The following is a 17983-nucleotide window of genomic DNA, read 5'->3' on the forward strand; positions in this document are numbered from 1 at the left end:
CTTGCGCGCGCGCGCAAGCACACACACGTGTGTGTGCGCGCGCGCAAGCACACACACGTGGTGAGGATAATTCAACTGCAATGTGAAAGTCCCGCGCTGACATCTCCCCTGCCCTTGCTGTGCCGTGCCCTCACTCCTGCCATAACTTTGTGTTGCCCCTGCCTCTTCGCCGACATCACCTTCGCCTTTGCCCTCGCTGTGCTGCACCCTCACTCCTGCCATCACTTCGTGCTGCCCCCGCCTCTTTGCCGACACGACCTTGGCTCTCGCTCTGCTCTGCTCCAACTCTGCTGTACACTCTCCTTCCCTACCTGTGATGGATTTAAGATGAGAGAGGTAGCCTATATGCTCTTGTGTGTGTGTGTGTGTGTGTGGAGTGCGTGTGTGAAAGCATATCTTGATACAGAGTTCTACACCCACTATTGGGCACTAATGACGTTAGTGGGGATGTCGTAGTATCTAGTCCATACTATGCATAATGGAGTTGATAGTTATATAGTCTTGTGGGTTGTCTACCATGAGTATATAACATGCACGTTCCTAAAAGGTGAATTTCGGCACGTTCCTAGATTTATCTAGGTATATATATATAAGCTAGAACTGCCTCAAGAATGTGAAAGTTCATCCAGTCTTTCATGTCAGTAGACTGAAAGAGATGCTAGGAGTTGAGGATAGCATTGTCACTCGTTAGGAGCTTGTTGAGGTTGAGGACTTGTCCTATGTTCCACATGAATCGGAAACGGTGATTGATTTTAGGGAAAGGCAACTTAGAAATAAGTTGATCACAAAGTTTAAAATTAAGTGGAAAGATACGGCAGAGGAGGACTCGACTTGGGGAGCAAAAAACTCCTAGGTGTGTACCACATCTAAGAGCCTAAAAGCTCTTACTAAAGTCACCTATCCTTTACAACATAGGTTACTTGGTTTTCTTGCTTAGATAAATTTCGCACCCCCTTAGTTGGTTTTTTCTAGTCTTTTTGTGGACTGTGTTTAGGAGATCTTGGTTAGTCAGGTCTGGGAGGCCACTTACACTGCCTGACCCACCTTCCTCCATTGCAAAGGGGGTTCATCCCTCACCGTCCTTCCTTTTTCTTTGTGCAATAGTTTGAGGGTTGTATTTTCTCGGCAATACTAAGCCACATTCGGTCCTTTCCTCTCGGGAGGACACCATGGTGGCAGTTGCTTCGTCATCCCTGAGCGATGCAGTCCATCAGTGCTTCTTATCTGATGTGGAATTTTGAGCTCCTCGCCTCCTCCGTCAATGAGTTGTAGGACCACACGCTTATCTCAAAGTTTGTCAAGAGCCGTCCAGCGCGAGGGCAGTTTCATGACCTCCTGTAGGCAACCTTGGTAGGGGACCAAGGCTATAATCGACATATAGTTCATGGGCGAAGGTTACACTAGGCTAGAGTTCGACACAATTTCTCTTGCCGAGAGTGTCCTTTCACGGAGCACGTTTCTTGTTTGGGGGAGGCGCAAGTTTTCTTCCTGTGTTGGCTTCAGGGCTTCTCTCCTGAGTCGAGCCCCTCGGTGGGGGTGGTAGGGTTTTTTCCCCCCTTATATTATCTGGTTATATGAAAAAACCAGCGAGTCCTCATCCCGGCTGGGTGTGTGTGTTTCTAAAATTTCCTGTACCTTCGGAAAAAAAAAACCACCCAGAAGGCTGAAAAACAAACACAGAACCTCTAAAAGAGGACAAAACACAAGGGAGGATAGTCCCCTCCATGGCTGGCCTCTCTCAGAGCCTCATACAAGAAAGAGAGAAATGAAATGTTATACTAACGTCTTCAAAACGCCAAAGTGACCTATGAGACCAAAGTTACAACCATGTGACATCTGATACACTGTCTGGAAAAGAAAAGAAAGAATTGAAGGTTAGTATTTAGCCCTACAACACATCAGTAGGGAGCATCTGGAAGCAACAACTAGGGAGAGTGGGAAGCTAATGCTACTAGTCAAAATGGGGTACATGAGTACATGGATACATGAATACATGAATATGGGGGAGTACAAAAGTGACAGTGAGTACAACAGTATATGGCTGGAGTTGTAATCATCCTAGGAGCTCGAGTCTTTGCCGGATGGCCTAGATATTTGCCATAGTGAGATGCCTGGTCGGACGAGCCCGATGCCTCACAATGATGCTCTGAATCCTCCGGTGTAGGCACCGTCTCCGAGAGAGAGAGAGAGAGAGAGAGAGAGAGAGAGAGAGAGAGAGAGAGAGAGAGAGAGAGAGAGAGAGAGAGAGAGAGAGAGAGAGAGAGAGAGAGAGAGAGAGAGAGAAATGAAATGAAATGAAATGATATATTAACGTCTTCAAAAGGCCAAAATGATCTATGAGACCAAAAAGGTTACAACAATTGGTGGATCTGATACAATGTCTATGTAAGAAAAGCTAAAACAACTAAACAACTAACTGAAACTGAAACAACAACTATGGGGAAAAGTAAGGTACTAGGAGCTCCTAATGGATAACATTTGGGAAGGAAAACTCCAGCAACAAAGGTAAGCATCATATACATCACTATCCAAAGATGTCTCTCATCGGTCGATGGCGGATATCCTCAATGTCCTCCATGGTGAGTACTCTGACTGGACGTCTCCCGTGCCGTACTAGTATGGTCTTGATCCTCTGTTGTAGTCTCCGCTGGTGTTGAGATGGGCCTCTCATCTTGGGGCGCCTGTACCACCCCAGCTCTATAGCCCGATCAATCACCTTTAGTGCAGCTATACTCTGGGGCTAGCTGCAATGCCTGCTAGCCTGAGTGCTCAATCTCTGGTCAAAAGAAGTCTGTTATCTGCCTCTGTAGGTGTCTCTCCCTCTCTGATCCCCTCCCTCTCAAGAGACCCTCTCTATGTCTACGCAGCCCCAGCAAGTATAATCCGAGGCATCTCTGATCTTGGTATCTCGTGACTCTAGAAAGTGGTCCGAAACCCTCTCTGAACAGGCAGTGAAAACGGCCTCGTATCTCATAATATACTGGACAGTGACATATGTAATGTAACTCTGTCTCTGGCTCCATCTGGCACAACTGACAAATCCAGGCCTCAGCTGGTACTCCTCTGAATCTGCCAGTCTCAATCTCTAGCTGGTGTGAGGATGTGCGCATCTGACCAATAGCACACCGTACCCCATGAGAAAGGTGAGTATCCATGTAGCTGGGTCTAATCACAAACCCATCCTCCGTGAGCTGGAGAAGATGATCTCTATAGAAAGCCATCTTCGTACCAAGCTCGTGTGTCGGCTGTATCCGTGTCCTCCTAGTGTCCAACTGAGTCAAGTATGGTAATCTCTGCTCGTGTGTGTGTGTGTGTGTGTGTGAGAGAGAGAGAGAGAGAGAGAGAGAGAAGAGAGAGAGAGAGAGAGAGAGAGAGAGAGAGAGAGAGAGAGAGAGAGAGGGAGGGGGGGGGGGGGGGGGAGCCAAACTGGTGGCCTGTAGTGCCAAGTGGGGTCTCCAGCATTGTCCAAGAGGAAGGGAGCCTGCTGCCATATGCATAAAAAGGCATCTCGACGTTTTCGTATGTGGTCGAAACCTCCTTGTAACTTCTCCCATTGGTCGTGGAGGGTATGAATAATATCCATCCATACGGTAGGGATGGACTTCGCTAGGTTTGGGGGGGTGGGGGTGTCACTATTTGGGCATTCTCTGCGCTTCAGGCCTATGGACGAGTTCTGTAGGATGGACTGGCATCTTATGGTTGGGGACTTATGTCTACACCGAGAGCCAGTAGGCTGGATATATGGGTTGGGATTGTGTATCTGCGCCCAAATCCAGAGTGTGGTACCACGGACTACAAGCTAAATGAATAGGGAGACTGTTCAATGCATCCTTGCATAACATGTTTGCAAGTTAAAAAATCCTGTCTTTGCATGAACTATTTGATTGCATGCAAGATTTGTTTGTGTAGTTCACATGTAGGGGACGCCGTCTTGTGAACCGTGCGAGTGAAACTGTATTCTGACCTCGTTTGTGGGCTGTAGACAGGTGGTAAGTACACCACTTTACTCTTTTATGAGTTAAAGCAATGTATTCTTTGTTTTGCAGGTCCACACTTTAATAAGTGTGTCCGCCCAAGTTATAAGTGAGATTGGGCGTCCACACTTCATTAAAGCTCGGGCGGACAAACTATTAAGTAAGAATAGACTAGAATTCCCTTCCGGTCGGCTAGGCGAGTGTCCAGGCACCCTTCCCACTAAATTTGTGTGGAAAAGGGATGGTTATGGACTGGGTGGCAGTATGAGGACCTGCCACCATGCTATTACTCATTTTGAAAATTACCTCTCTCTACACTCTCTCTCTAGAAATAGGCGCCCCCCTTCAAGAGAGCCTATTTTTGTTATTCTCTCTAACTTTTTGCTTGGTGAGAGTGCTGATTTTCATTCCCTCTTGCTCCCAGCTCCAATGGAAAGCTTGAGGATTCTTCCCTTCACAGTTAAGCCTCCAGTTGCTCACCTTTTCACTCTATCTCTCTTTTCTAAATGAATATGGAGTCTCCTAACCATTCTACCGCCCCCAAATTCTGCTGAAACCCTAATTTTCAGAAACCCTAATTCTGCAGAAACCCTAATTTTGGAGGAAACCATACCAAGCTGTGCCCCTTACTCATAGGCATCTAAAGAGCCCAAAATGCCCAATTTTGGACTCATATAACCTGCTTAAAACCCTAAAAATCAGAAACCCTAATTTCAGCCGGAAGTGGAAAACGGTCACATTCAAGCTGTAGTTCGTCCGCACGGAGGTGGAGCTCGACATTGATCGTCCAATACTTGGTAAGAGCATTTTGCAAGCAATTTTCAATTTGAGATTCGAATGCTTTGTCAATATGGTCTCCTATGTCTCGGTCCTGGCACACACATGTGTATGTGTATGGATGCCAGTGGAGCATAGCTGCGTTTGACAAGCTTCAAGGAATCAAGGAACGAAGCTACTCTCAAGTGAAGCTATGGATTCCATCGTCTACGACAAATTTGTTTGCAATGCTGTTTTCATGATCATGGATGCACTTGAACAGTTTGGCATGTGAATGCCCGTGAGGCTTGTAACAGTTTTCCTTGATAATAAAATCTATTACAAGGGGGGTCGGCCCTTTCCGGCCCTAGTGCAGTGTGCAAAAATAAAATTCAGCTTCTTACTCTATTGTGTTGCGCCATTTAAAATTGTTTAATTATGTTAATAGCTTAAGTGTTTGCCAAGATTGTGCTCAATCCCGACCGGGGGAATCTCATTGGTATCAGAGCCTAGGATCTTCCTCCTTTCTGTGTGGAAGGCGGTCCTAATCTAGCTTACACTAGCTGTTAGCATTCTTAAGCATTATGGCGAGCCAAACAGGTACTTCACGGGATGTAAATCCAAGGAAGAGTACATATGTGAAGCCAAGAGGAGACAATGTGCATGATGATACTCAAATGCATGAACAATATACTGCTGAAAATGTTTTTCTTGGGTCACATGATGGTATTGCACATGCCGGACAGCCATCTTATGTTAGAAGGGAAGGAAATGCAACTCATGTATATATGGGACAGCCATCCCGTGGTAAGGAGAAGGCTATACAGAGTGATGCACATGATGCTATGCAGGCTGAAATTGCAGACCTCAAAAGGCAATTATGTATGATGCAAAAACAACTCAAGGATATGCATGAAGACTCACAGTCAAGGCATGTATCTCGTGTGTCAAAGCATTCTCCTTTTGTGAATGATGCATTGGAAAATGTTGCCATGGAATTGGGGGTTCAACCAAGAGATATGGCTGTCTCTTACCTCATGGGACAAGGTGATGTAGCTACTCGAAAGGAAGGAGGGCTTAGGTTTAAAAAGCCTCCTCTTATGAATCAACATGCAGCTGAAACATCAAAGCTTAAATCTATTGTGCGACAGGAAAGAGAAGAGGCGTCTGCTACCTCTCATCATGCCTCTACCGCACATGTTTCTCCTCCCCACAGGTCATCTATTAAAGCTCATGAAAGCCTTCTCAAGGAACCGACTCATAAATCAGCCCCTCCTCATAATGGAATTGAGCGATATGTTCCTACTAATGAAGCAAATAAGCAACCAATCGAGAGAGATGAAGAGGAAACGCATCAACATAAGAAGAAGAAGACTAAAGAGTTTACTGCAGGTGACAAAACAGTTAAGTTTGAGTATTTTCATGGAGAATATGATTCTACCAAAGCTCTATCTTTTATCTCCCAATTTGAAATTGCTTTTCATGAGGGAGAATTTTCAGAATCATCAAAACTCAGACATGTGGGCATGTACATGAAAGGCACTGCTGCTCATTGGTGGTTGGCCGAGAAGCTTTCCGGCAATACCATTTCTACATGGGCTGAATTCAAACAAAAGTTTTATGATCAATTTTTGCCTCCAAATTTTACTCAGGATATATGCAGGAAGTGGGACAGGTTGGAGCAAAAAGAAGGGCAGTCCATTACCTCTTACGTCTCCAAATTTTGGGAGGTATTAATGGAAGTGAGCTCCTCCAAGCATATTTGGAAGCATTTCAGTTGCGGTCAACTGTTTAGAAGCAGGGGAGGATGTCACTATTTGGGCATTCTCTGCGCTTCAGGCCTATGGACGAGTTCTGTAGGATGGACTGGCATCTTATGGTTGGGGACTTATGTCTACACCGAGAGCCAGTAGGCTGGATATATGGATTGGGATTGTGTATCTGCGCCCAAATCTAGAGTGTGGTACCACGGACTACAAGCTAAATGAATAGGGAGACTGTTCAATGCATCCTTGCATAACATGTTTGCAAGTTAAAAAATCCTGTCTTTGCATGAACTATTTGATTGCATGCAAGATTTGTTTGTGTAGTTCACATGTAGGGGACGCCGTCTTGTGGACCGTGCGAGTGAAACTGTATTCTGACCTCGTTTGTGGGCTGTAGACAGGTGGTAAGTACACCACTTTACTCTTTTATGAGTTAAAGCAATGTATTCTTTGTTTTGCAGGTCCACACTTTAATAAGTGTGTCCGCCCAAGTTATAAGTGAGATTGGGCGTCCACACTTCATTAAAGCTCGGGCGGACAAACTATAAGTAAGAATAGACTAGAATTCCCTTCCGGTCGGCTAGGCGAGTGTCCAGGCACCCTTCCCACTAAATTTGTGTGGAAAAGGGATGGTTATGGACTGGGTGGCAGTATGAGGACCTGCCACCATGCTATTACTCATTTTGAAAATTACCTCTCTCTACACTCTCTCTCTAGAAATAGGCGCCCCCCTTCAAGAGAGCCTATTTTTGTTATTCTCTCCAACTTTTTGCTTGGTGAGAGTGCTGATTTTCATTCCCTCTTGCTCCCAGCTCCAATGGAAAGCTTGAGGATTCTTCCCTTCACAGTTAAGCCTCCAGTTGCTCACCTTTTCACTCTATCTCTCTTTTCTAAATGAATATGGAGTCTCCTAACCATTCTACCGCCCCCAAATTCTGCTGAAACCCTAATTTTCAGAAACCCTAATTCTGCAGAAACCCTAATTTTGGAGGAAACCATACCAAGCTGTGCCCCTTACTCATAGGCATCTAAAGAGCCCAAAATGCCCAATTTTGGACTCATATAACCTGCTTAAAACCCTAAAAATCAGAAACCCTAATTTCAGCCGGAAGTGGAAAACGGTCACATTCAAGCTGTAGTTCGTCCGCACGGAGGTGGAGCTCGACATTGATCGTCCAATACTTGGTAAGAGCATTTTGCAAGCAATTTTCAATTTGAGATTCGAATGCTTTGTCAATATGGTCTCCTATGTCTCGGTCCTGGCACACACATGTGTATGTGTATGGATGCCAGTGGAGCATAGCTGCGTTTGACAAGCTTCAAGGAATCAAGGAACGAAGCTACTCTCAAGTGAAGCTATGGATTCCATCGTCTACGACAAATTTGTTTGCAATGCTGTTTTCATGATCATGGATGCACTTGAACAGTTTGGCATGTGAATGCCCGTGAGGCTTGTAACAGTTTTCCTTGATAATAAAATCTATTACAAGGGGGGTCGGCCCTTTCCGGCCCTAGTGCAGTGTGCAAAAATAAAATTCAGCTTCTTACTCTATTGTGTTGCGCCATTTAAAATTGTTTAATTATGTTAATAGCTTAAGTGTTTGCCAAGATTGTGCTCAACCCCGACCGGGGGAATCTTAGGGGGGGTTGAGGGTGCCCTTAATGGTCTCGTTGCATCATGTCCGCCGAATGTGCCATGCTGCTATGCTCCTGATGATCTCCCATCTTTGACAACAAGTGCGAGGAGACCAGGCCTCTACTTGAGAGTCGGGGGTGGGGATAGACCTTATCATGCAATGTATGAGCCTGAGGGCCTGCTGTCTTCTCATAGTGGAGGGCAGGCCTTGACTCTGTCACCCAGGCGACTGCCCCCAGGTGATGATGTGGCAGGCAATTCAAGAGGTGGTGAATAGTCAAAGATTCCTCGGCCATATCTGCTGCGCTTTGGGGGAGTCTCAAAGGCAATGTCGATGCGACTTCTGTGGGTGGCTGCATCTCATGCACTGCTAGATGACCACCAATGGCCAGTCACGTGCCAACTGCTAAACTCCTGTGAGCCACCTTCCAGAGGAACATAGTGACCTTTCGAGGATGGAAGCTGTCCCCACAATCGCTTCCAATAGTATTTGAGGAAGCTAGGTGAGATGCCTTGGGAGGACCGGTGATGTGCTGAAGCGGGGGTACCGTCAATCTCATGCTTGTGTATCTGTTGGCCGAGCCTTGTGGAGTAATGGAAAAAGGGGATGGTGGGGCTCTGAGGGCTAAAAAGGTCTGCCCACTCCCACTCACCGGGGTCCCATTGAATCCGCATCAAGGGTCGATTGTGCCTTGGCCAAAGTCTCTAGGACCTGTCTCAGGCTACTTGCGATGGAGAAGGTCGATGTGCCAACAGTGATTATAGAAGACGATGATGTGGACCCTCTGCAATGAGCTAACACTAAAGTCCTCTGCTCGGGAGAGGGTTAGACACTCATGGCATCTAACTGAGAAAGTGATTGTTGGACCTCTGCCTGATCCTAGAACCGCTAGAGGGATGTCTCGGTGGCTGAAAGCTCCCAGCAACTGGGGAGGGGAGGTATCCTGTAAGGGGGTCAGCCAATCTCTGCCTGAGATCTCAGTGCGCCGCCTGTCCCGAGCCTCCTGGGGAAGCCGCTTGAAACTAATCCACTCGCCCAATGATTGGGCAGGGTCCAAGCTGAGGGGGTCTCAAGTTATGTGAGAACGCATGCCCAAAGGGTGGCCGCTGAGCATCTTGAAGAGGCGGTTTCAGATCAACAGTTGGAGTCGTCTCTCCCAACTTGTCGTCAAACTGGCTACAAATCTATCCTCAAATGCAGTGCTCAAGCCTTTGGGGATCTATTGGAATGACTCAAGTGGGTGTCAAGCTGGGGTTGGTGAAGGTCCCACCCAAAAACCACACGACTTGTGTTAGTTGATCTGAGCTCCAGAGGCTAGGCAGAAAGTCTCGATGGCGAGGGCAAATCTTTGAAGATTCCCCTCCTCTCCTGAGAGGTAGGCTGCTGTGTCATCGAAGAACTCCGAGTTGAGTAGCTCCTCTTGGGATTTGATGGGGAGACGTAGACCCTGGAGTGTCTCTTGTGTGGAGAGAAAACTACTCATCGCCTCAACTACCAAGAGGAAGAGGAAAGGGGGCATCCTTGTCTGACTGATCTGGAAATCAGAAGCCTGTCCCCCTTGACCCCCTCGATGAGGACTTGGCTATGCGCTGCCTAATAAAGGGCGGAGATACCTCTGATCCATTTCGCCAGAAAACCCATCCTAAGTATGGTTCCCTCCAAGAAAGCCCAATCGACTCTGTCATAGGCCTTCTCAAAGTCCAGAAGTAGAACTGCCATGTCCTCCCTAGGAAGCCTGGTTGAAGCTGTCGCCTCCCAAAAGGTGAAGCTATTATCCAAGATGCTCCTATCTTGGATGAAGCGGGTTTGGGTGCCATGAATCAGGTTGGGGAGATGAGGCTGCAGGCGTAGGCTGATATCAGGCTTTGGAGAGGATTTTGTAAGCATTTCCTATGAAGGTGATGGTGTCGCCTGAGCTGTAGGCCTTCCAAGGCTTTGCATTCTCGTGACCTCACGATATTCCTTCCCCTGAGAGATGGCTATTCCCTGCTTGGATCACTGCTCTCAACGTGTGGAGTATTATGGCCTTCTCGGCCAATGCAATTCCAAGCTACCACCAGCCATCCCCCTTCCCAGCAGGCGGTAGCAGACCCCGGGGAGCCCTGCTTGATCCTTGCTAGCGACAAGTGCGCCGCCATTGCATAGCTCCCTCCACGACGGACCACGTAGTCTGTTGGATTCCAACCTTCCTTCCCCTTGTTCTAGCCGATGGAGGAGGATACTCCTTGCAGCCCATGGTTAGAGATAGAGGCAGCGGCACTGCGAGCACCAGTGCCAGCAGTGGCAGCGGCGTTGTCAACGAGAGCGCAAGGCGTGCCGAGCCAATGAGGGGGGCATGTAGCCCGAGGAAACGGGTCCCACTGAGAACCATTATGAGCCTTTACTCTTAGATCCTCCCAATGATCTTCCTTGGACCCCGCTCTATCCAACTTCCTCGGATTTAGTTCCTCCATCCGGATGGAGGAGGACACCCCTTACAGCCCATGGTTAGAGATAGAGGCAGCGGCATTGCGAGCACCAGTGCCAGCAGTGGTGGCGTTGTCGTCAATGAGAGCGCAAGGCGTGCCAAGCCAATGAGGGGGGCCTGTAGCCCAAGGAAACGAGTCCTACTGAGAACCATTATGAGCCTTTACTCTCAGATCCTCTGGATGATCTTGCTTGGACCCTGCTCCATCTGACTTCCTCGCATTTAGTTTCTCCCTCGGGCCCACCCCAGGTCCATCTCTCCCACCCCCCCCCCCCTTCCTTCCGCGCGAGGAAGCCGTGCCACATGACCCTCTTCCTCAGCAGTAGTTTTCTGCGAAGGCTCCCCTTCCTACTTCTCCATATCTGCTCCTGCCACCACCTCCACCTCTGGCCTTGCCGAGCCCTAGCTTTCCTTGCTACCCAGTAGACTGCCACCACTCATTGGCGTTCCTTTGAGAGATTCTAGACTTTGAGAAGGCCTACGGTAGGGTGGATTGGGCCTTCTTGGAGGGGACTGTGCTTCATCTGGGCTTCACTGCCTGTTGGGGGGGGGGGGGGGGGGGGGGGGGGGGGGTATATCCGCCTTCTTCTTGTAGCTCACAGCTAGGTTCTTACTTCAGTGCCATGCAGCGAGCGCTTTGCCATCTTCCGCTCGGCACGCCAGGGATGCTTGTTGGCCCCCTTCTTGTTTCTTTTCGTGGGAGAGGTCATGAGCTCCTTCCTTCAGGCCTTTAGGGGTTGCGTCTTCCCATTTGCACCATGGATGAGCTTCTAGATGCAGAGTTTGTTGGCGATGACACTGCTGCATACTTGACAAAATTGGAGGGTAGTCATTTTGTGGCAGTAGTAGAGGAGTTTTGCGTGGCCTCTGGGGCGCATATCAATTGGCACAAGTCGTGTGGTTTCTGGGTCAATAGCACCACCTGGTCCAACTTGGCGTCTGGTTGATGAGTTCCGATGAATTTCATTAGGTGCAGCAATACGTTATCTGGGTTGCTAGGTGGGCTTTGATATTTCCACATAGGAGTAGATCACCCCTCTCCTGCTGAGTCTCTGGAGGAAGCTCTGTTAATGGAGTACAACCAGACTCTCACTCGTAGGAGGGTGGTGGTGGTCAACTAGGTTCTGTTGGCCACGATGTGGTACATTACCTTTTGTTGGGCTTTTCATTGATCTTGCATTGGACAAATTGAGAGATCGATCTAGAACTTTCCGTGGTCAGGTAGTGATGGATGCCTTGCACGAGCAAAGGTGCATGCTCATCAGTCGCGAGCCGCCGGGAGGGTGTTGATCCAAGAGTACAGAGGGGAGCCCTCTTGGGCAAGTTGATTATGCATGGTCTCCAGCCAGGCGATGAGCTCTGGAAGGATTTCTTGATTAGCCTTATCTCTTCGTGGCTTGCCACATGTGGGGAGCCTCGGACACTGAGCATCGGATGGATCTTCTCTGAGGCTCTTCTCTGAGGCCATGTTTTGAGGATCGATCTGCTGTGGGCCTCTTTTGCACGTGGCAACTACTCTGTTGAGCCTTGATTTAGGTTCAGTCCAGCCTTCATTCAGGTACACGAAACCACATAGGAGCAGCAGGACTGACAACCCCACTCACTTGAACTGCTACTTTCACATCCCTACTTACTAACTTGTTGGTACGGTCTCATTTCTCGTGGGGTTGTGTTAGTGGGGGCCAGCCCAGACTTTGGGCACTTGGCGAGGTTTCCGTCACTTTTGCGAGAGAGCAGACACAGTGAGCTCACCTTCGCGGCATGAGAAGACCCCCCACCATGATCCTTGATATTGACACAACCATTCTCTTGGACTAGCTCCTCCCTCCAGAGGATTCGTAGGCTCCTTGGATGGCATCCTTCAGGCGTACAGGTGTGCCATTGGTGGTTTATGGTTTTCCCCCACCACTGGATCTAGGTGTAGACATCAAGTCCCCAGCATACCAAATTCCAATCTACTAACACTTGGTGTAGACATAGTCCCTTGCCAACAAGGTGTTAGTCCACATGACCCTTGGTGTATACAACCATGCGTCATGTCCACTCTACCACTTGCACTCCGTGTTGGTACTCTGACTACACACCTTGGATGAGAGGTGGGGTCAAGTGTGAAACATAAGATGAGAATCACTTACAAGCATAGTTATCTTGGTGCTCCATAAACATTTCTCCTATACATAGTTATAGGCATTTTGGCCACCAATAGAATTCCAAAGAGAAATCCTCGATCCACGAGACAAGCCCGTGAGTTCCACAATTCCAATGCATCCCAAATAAAGGGATGCCAAAAAGAATAATCCATCCAAATAACAGCTCCTAGGGGCCAGTAAGTGTCATCTTTTGTGGCTGGAAGCTACTCCATAGCTGTTTCCCCATAAGTCCTCCATGAAGGAGGGAAGGCACACCTTAGGAATGTGGCTAGGCTGCAAGGGTACCATCAATGGCCTACAATAAAATCTGTCTACCCAAGCAGTGTAATCAAAGAAAGCAAAGGAGGGGGGGGGGGGGGAATGCCGGATCGTGTCCCTGCCACTCTCTCAGACATGAACCAGACGGCGGCTCTCCCAAAGCCATACATGCAAGGATAAGATGCCTCTGACCTCAAGAGGAGAAGGATCGATGGACCATTTCCATCCCTGGAGCCCCACAACCCAGAAACTCTGCACATGGGGAGAGAAAGGGAGGGCAACAGTTGGCCCCCACAACCAACCTCAAAGGTGTTGATGACACTACCAACATTCTACATCCCACCTCTCATCCAAGGTGTGTAGTCAGAGTACCAACACGGAGTGCAAGTGGTAGAGTGGACATGACGCATGGTTGTCTACACCAAGGATCATGTGGACTGACACCTTGTTGGCAAGGGACTATGTCTACACCAAGTGTTAGTAGATTGAAATTTGGTATGCTGGCGACTTAATGTCTACACTTAAATCCACCAGTGGACATTCTACATCCGTGTGCATAGTCTCTCGGTCTTCTATTTCTCGGCCTAGTCTTCGCAGGTGTAAGCATGGAAGCCAGTGGAGAGTAGCATGCGTTTGACGTGACACTCGGGATTGGGGAAGGTAAATTCTCCTTGGAGTTGGATTCAACTTGGAGTATGGGCAAAAAGAAAGAAAAGAAAAAACTTTTATTAACGTCTTCAGAGAGACATGATTATGGTATCTCAACTTATGGGACTGTTTTTTCTCGCCCATTTATTTGGGTCAGGGATAATCCTAGGATACAAAGGATCACACTCCTAAAATTTAGAAGAGTTGCTATTTTGGGCCCGACTCCGATTGTGTCATTACGTCTAGAATTGAGCAAATACCAAGAGTTGCCAAAGTACCTTAGACAGAATATCTATGCATTGAGATATTTTTAGAGATGAAGTTTACGGGGGGAACCATCTCTTAAATTGGGACATGTGGCAAGACAATGGATCAAAGTGAGACAAGTGGCCTCGCACTTGGCACTTCAGCTCTTGTGTCACTCTCTACTTGTCATCATAGCCTTCTCTTTCCATTTTCACTCGTGGGAGCCCCAAATTTATAAATTGGAGACCTCTCTCTTCGTTTAGAGAGGCTCTCTTGCTGCACATAGCCTCTTACCATGTTGATTGCCCACATTCTTGTCAACGAGGGCTAAGCTTAAAGTAAAGATCCAGTTTATCAACCCATTCTTCAAACTCCTCATTGGTTGAGTCCACCTTTGCCATTGTCGTTGCCGTTTCATGCAACTATGGTATCTACTGTACGAGCCCATGTTTGCTGTATTGGCTGAATGGAGAGCTATACTAGTTGTACCATCATGTACTTGTTGTATTGATAGAGGAGGGTTGTACCTATTGTTTCATATTCTGTACTTGTTGTACTAGTCCATGTTATTGTTGTACCGGTTGAATGGAGAGTTGTACCTGCCATATCAGCTCTAGCCTCTATTGCATGAAGACCCGTGGTGTTTGGGGAAGAATTAGTACCTACATGGAGGTATATGGATTATATTGTTGGCTCGGCATTTCTACACTCAGTGTACCGGCTGAATTCTATGATTGCCTCGTGCTGGGCCATGTTATGGTTTGTATGTGGATAATCTTGCAGCAAGAACCCAAATTTTGGTGAGCCCTCAAAGCTTGTACAGAAGAAATACTCCTTGGTAATAAAATTGCCCGCGAGGGAGGGGGGTTGGCCCATTGTGGCCCTAGTGCAGTGTCACATGTACAAGCTCCATTTTCAGCACTGTGGATGTTTTGTCCAGCTTTTATGTTTTATGCAAAGGGTTGATGGATATATGTTAAGGCCGTGGCCATGGTTTAAGTGTTTGATTACATTAATAGTCATAAGTGGTTTGTGACACCCACCTGTGCGCCACACCCAAGAAGTTACCAGTTAGAGCTGTGTGGCAAGATAGGTGGCATGCAGCTTCGAATCTGGTAGATAGCAAAGATTTGTATAAGTGAAGATGTTACACACAGACACAAACAGGGGTAGCGTACACGATTAATACACACACAGAGACTCCGAAATACCCAACATTAAGTGCATATGTATGCTTTCTATGCACATGCAATTATGCTTTCAGAGAAAGAAAGAAAAAGAAAAATATATTAAGCGTCTACTAAAGACCCAACGAGCCTATGGGACCTAAGTGATACAATAATGTCCATGGCATATCTCATCATGGAACGGAAAATAAAATATAAACAAAACAAAGCTATCTCATTGGGGTGATCCATGGAATCTCATCATGGAATACCAGGAACATGGAACATGAGAGGAGCATCGGCCCCCAATATATGGTATACCACTCTCCAAAATATCAAGCATGGGTCTAATGAGTATGGCCGAGAGGTCTCCCTCAGCTCCGTCACATGAAAAGGTACCTTGATGGCAGTGGAGCATGTCTTGGATATGGAGCTGATGAGGGGATCGTGTCCGATGCCTGGAGGGTCGGGGGCGTCGGGCGTGCTAGAATGTGGAGGTTCGGTCCAAGGTAACTACTCTGGAGCGGGGTGGGTCTAGATCAGCCCGAGATGGGTCCACTGTAAGGGTCTCCTCCACCTCTTGGGTTTGGAAGAAGCCAGTGATGGTTGGCTAGCTAGGTAGTAGGGAGGGGTCGGGGCGGTTGGGGGTGAAGCTCTCTCAAAAAAGTGTCACTATGTCTGTGGAGCTCAAGCAAATAATCTTGGAGAGTGGACCAAATCCCTCACCAAACAGATTTTGAAACCTCCCACGGATCTCATAGTATACTGGGTAGAAACATCTATAATGCTCCTCTGTCTCAACCTCTGTGTGGCATAATCAGCAGATCCTCTCCTCCTTGGGTCTCCATATGAGCTCCCTGGCTCTGAAGACACGCTCAGCTCTACTTGTCTCCACTCTGAGGTGGTGGGATGAAACCCATATCTGGCCAATCGCAATCCGCATGGCATGGGACATGTGAACACTCAAGTAGCATGGATGAATCCATGCACAATGATTGTGAGGAAGTGATCTCTGTAGAAATGCATTTTCGTTCGGAGCTCCAAAGGTGTGATCATGTGCAGTGGGGGTGTAGAGGCTGAGAAGATGTAACCGGATAACCCGGGACCTGTGAACAATGAAGTAGCTCGGCTGCTGAATGAATCCATCCGCAGTGAGTGTGAGGAATTGATCTCTGTAGAAGTGTATCTTCGTTGGGAGCTCCAAAGGTGTGATCCATGTGTAGTGGGTGTAGAGGCTGAGAATATCTAACCGGATAACCCGGTTGGTGTGGCTCTCACGAGAGAGCTGGAGAAAAGGGAAGTCCAAAGTGTAGTGAAGGGGTGGGAGGCGGTCCCTGCGGAACCCATTTATTGAGAATCAAGTGGAGACTAAGACATACCATGACATAGTGCCTTGTGTAAAGGCTTCTCGCCCTCCTGGACCACGAACACCATTTTCCTCTCCATATAGCAGGAGACCCCATGACTCCAACAACTACAGGAACATCATGATAGACCATACAATGGCCAAGATATATGGGGCAGTACTGGATGCCGAGATCAGTTTCTTAGTAGAGAGACAGGGCTAGAGAGCCACCGACTAGGCAGGCTTCATGTGGAACTACTCTACTCTGGAGTATATATTTATCTTCGGAGACACTATTGAGGAGGCGATGACACGGAAGCAAAAAGTTATACTGTTGTTTCGTCCCCTGATCCAGATTCCTAGATTGCCTACATGCGCTCCAATTTCCATCAGATAGGACATGGATAGTGATGGCCCTATATGAGGCTGTGAGTGGCAGGGTCCAGGCGCAAGGAGGGCTGTCAGGACCATCATTAGCATTATCGGGGTCAGACAGGGTGCCCGCTCTCTCCTACATTGTATTGGCTATACAATGAGGAGATCGCATCTTTCATGTACATATTTGGGTGGGACAGGCTCATGCCTGGCACATGCGATCCGGAGTAAGCCATCTTTGCTGCATGAGATTATCCTAGCTGAGTTTGGAGTCTCCCCCTTGGCCATAGATGCACTTTTTCAGAGCATCACCTACATACATCATGTGTACACATTGGATGGTGGTCAGCACTTGAGTTCTCCATGCAGCTTGCACAAGAGGGACAGAGCAGGTCCTGGTAGTCACGGGTAGTGAGTTGGTTTGACCGACATGGCCTTCGGATGGATTGTCTCCCCCCTTTTAGTGTATAAATTGCACTTTCTTATAAGGTGAATTTGGGCCATGTTCCTGGATTCATCTAGTTATATCTTTATGCTGTATTAGCGGACATGCAAATCTCACATTGTGAAGTTTTCATCCAAGTTGCAGCGAGTTGATATTGTGTTAATTCTTTCGATCTTTAGTGGTGCATATGCCTTATCAACTACCTTGTTGTTGTAATAATTCTATCTATTTGTTATGATCCTTAGTGCTAGGCTTCATTATGGCTGAATCTGCCCTGCATCTCCGGAGCTTTGACAGAAACTCAATACGCAGACCTTTGTATGAATGCATGCTCTTATGTGTGTGTGTGTGTGTGTGTGTGTGTTGATGAGAGAGAAGGCCGCCGAACACCTGCTCGACTGTTCTCGACTTGTTCCCTTGCTCTGTCGACCTGCACGTCTGCCCCCTCATCCTATTCACCTGCTCGTGTGAGAGCACATGTGGTGAGGCGATTGTCCCAGGACTGTATCGGCCCTGTAGCCAATACTGTGTCAGCCCTGCAGCAATCTACGCGACCTTCTGAGGCTACCCTGATGCTCTTTTTCCTCATCGCCTTTTTCATCTCTCCTTCGACCTGAGTGCGTGTATAGGAGTGAGTGTGTGTGTGCGTATGTGCTGTGACTCGCTACAGGTCTATTTTTCCCCTTCTGTATAAGTCGCTTCAACTCTCTGTTTTTCCCCTTCTGTATAAGTCGCTTTAGCTCTACGTTT

The 17983-nt window shown here is 47.7% G+C and overlaps 1 protein-coding gene across 1 annotated transcript in view; it reads left to right on the top strand.

Moving 5' to 3' along the window:
- Positions 1-17983, top strand: part of LOC147620506 (importin beta-like SAD2) — a 161355-nt gene that overhangs the window by 120243 nt on the left and 23129 nt on the right. The window lies entirely within an intron of this gene.

The sequence above is a fragment of the Cibotium barometz genome, chromosome 31 (assembly GCF_041138505.1).
Source record: "Cibotium barometz isolate CiBa-2024 chromosome 31, ASM4113850v1, whole genome shotgun sequence".
Taxonomy (NCBI): domain Eukaryota; kingdom Viridiplantae; phylum Streptophyta; class Polypodiopsida; order Cyatheales; family Cibotiaceae; genus Cibotium; species Cibotium barometz.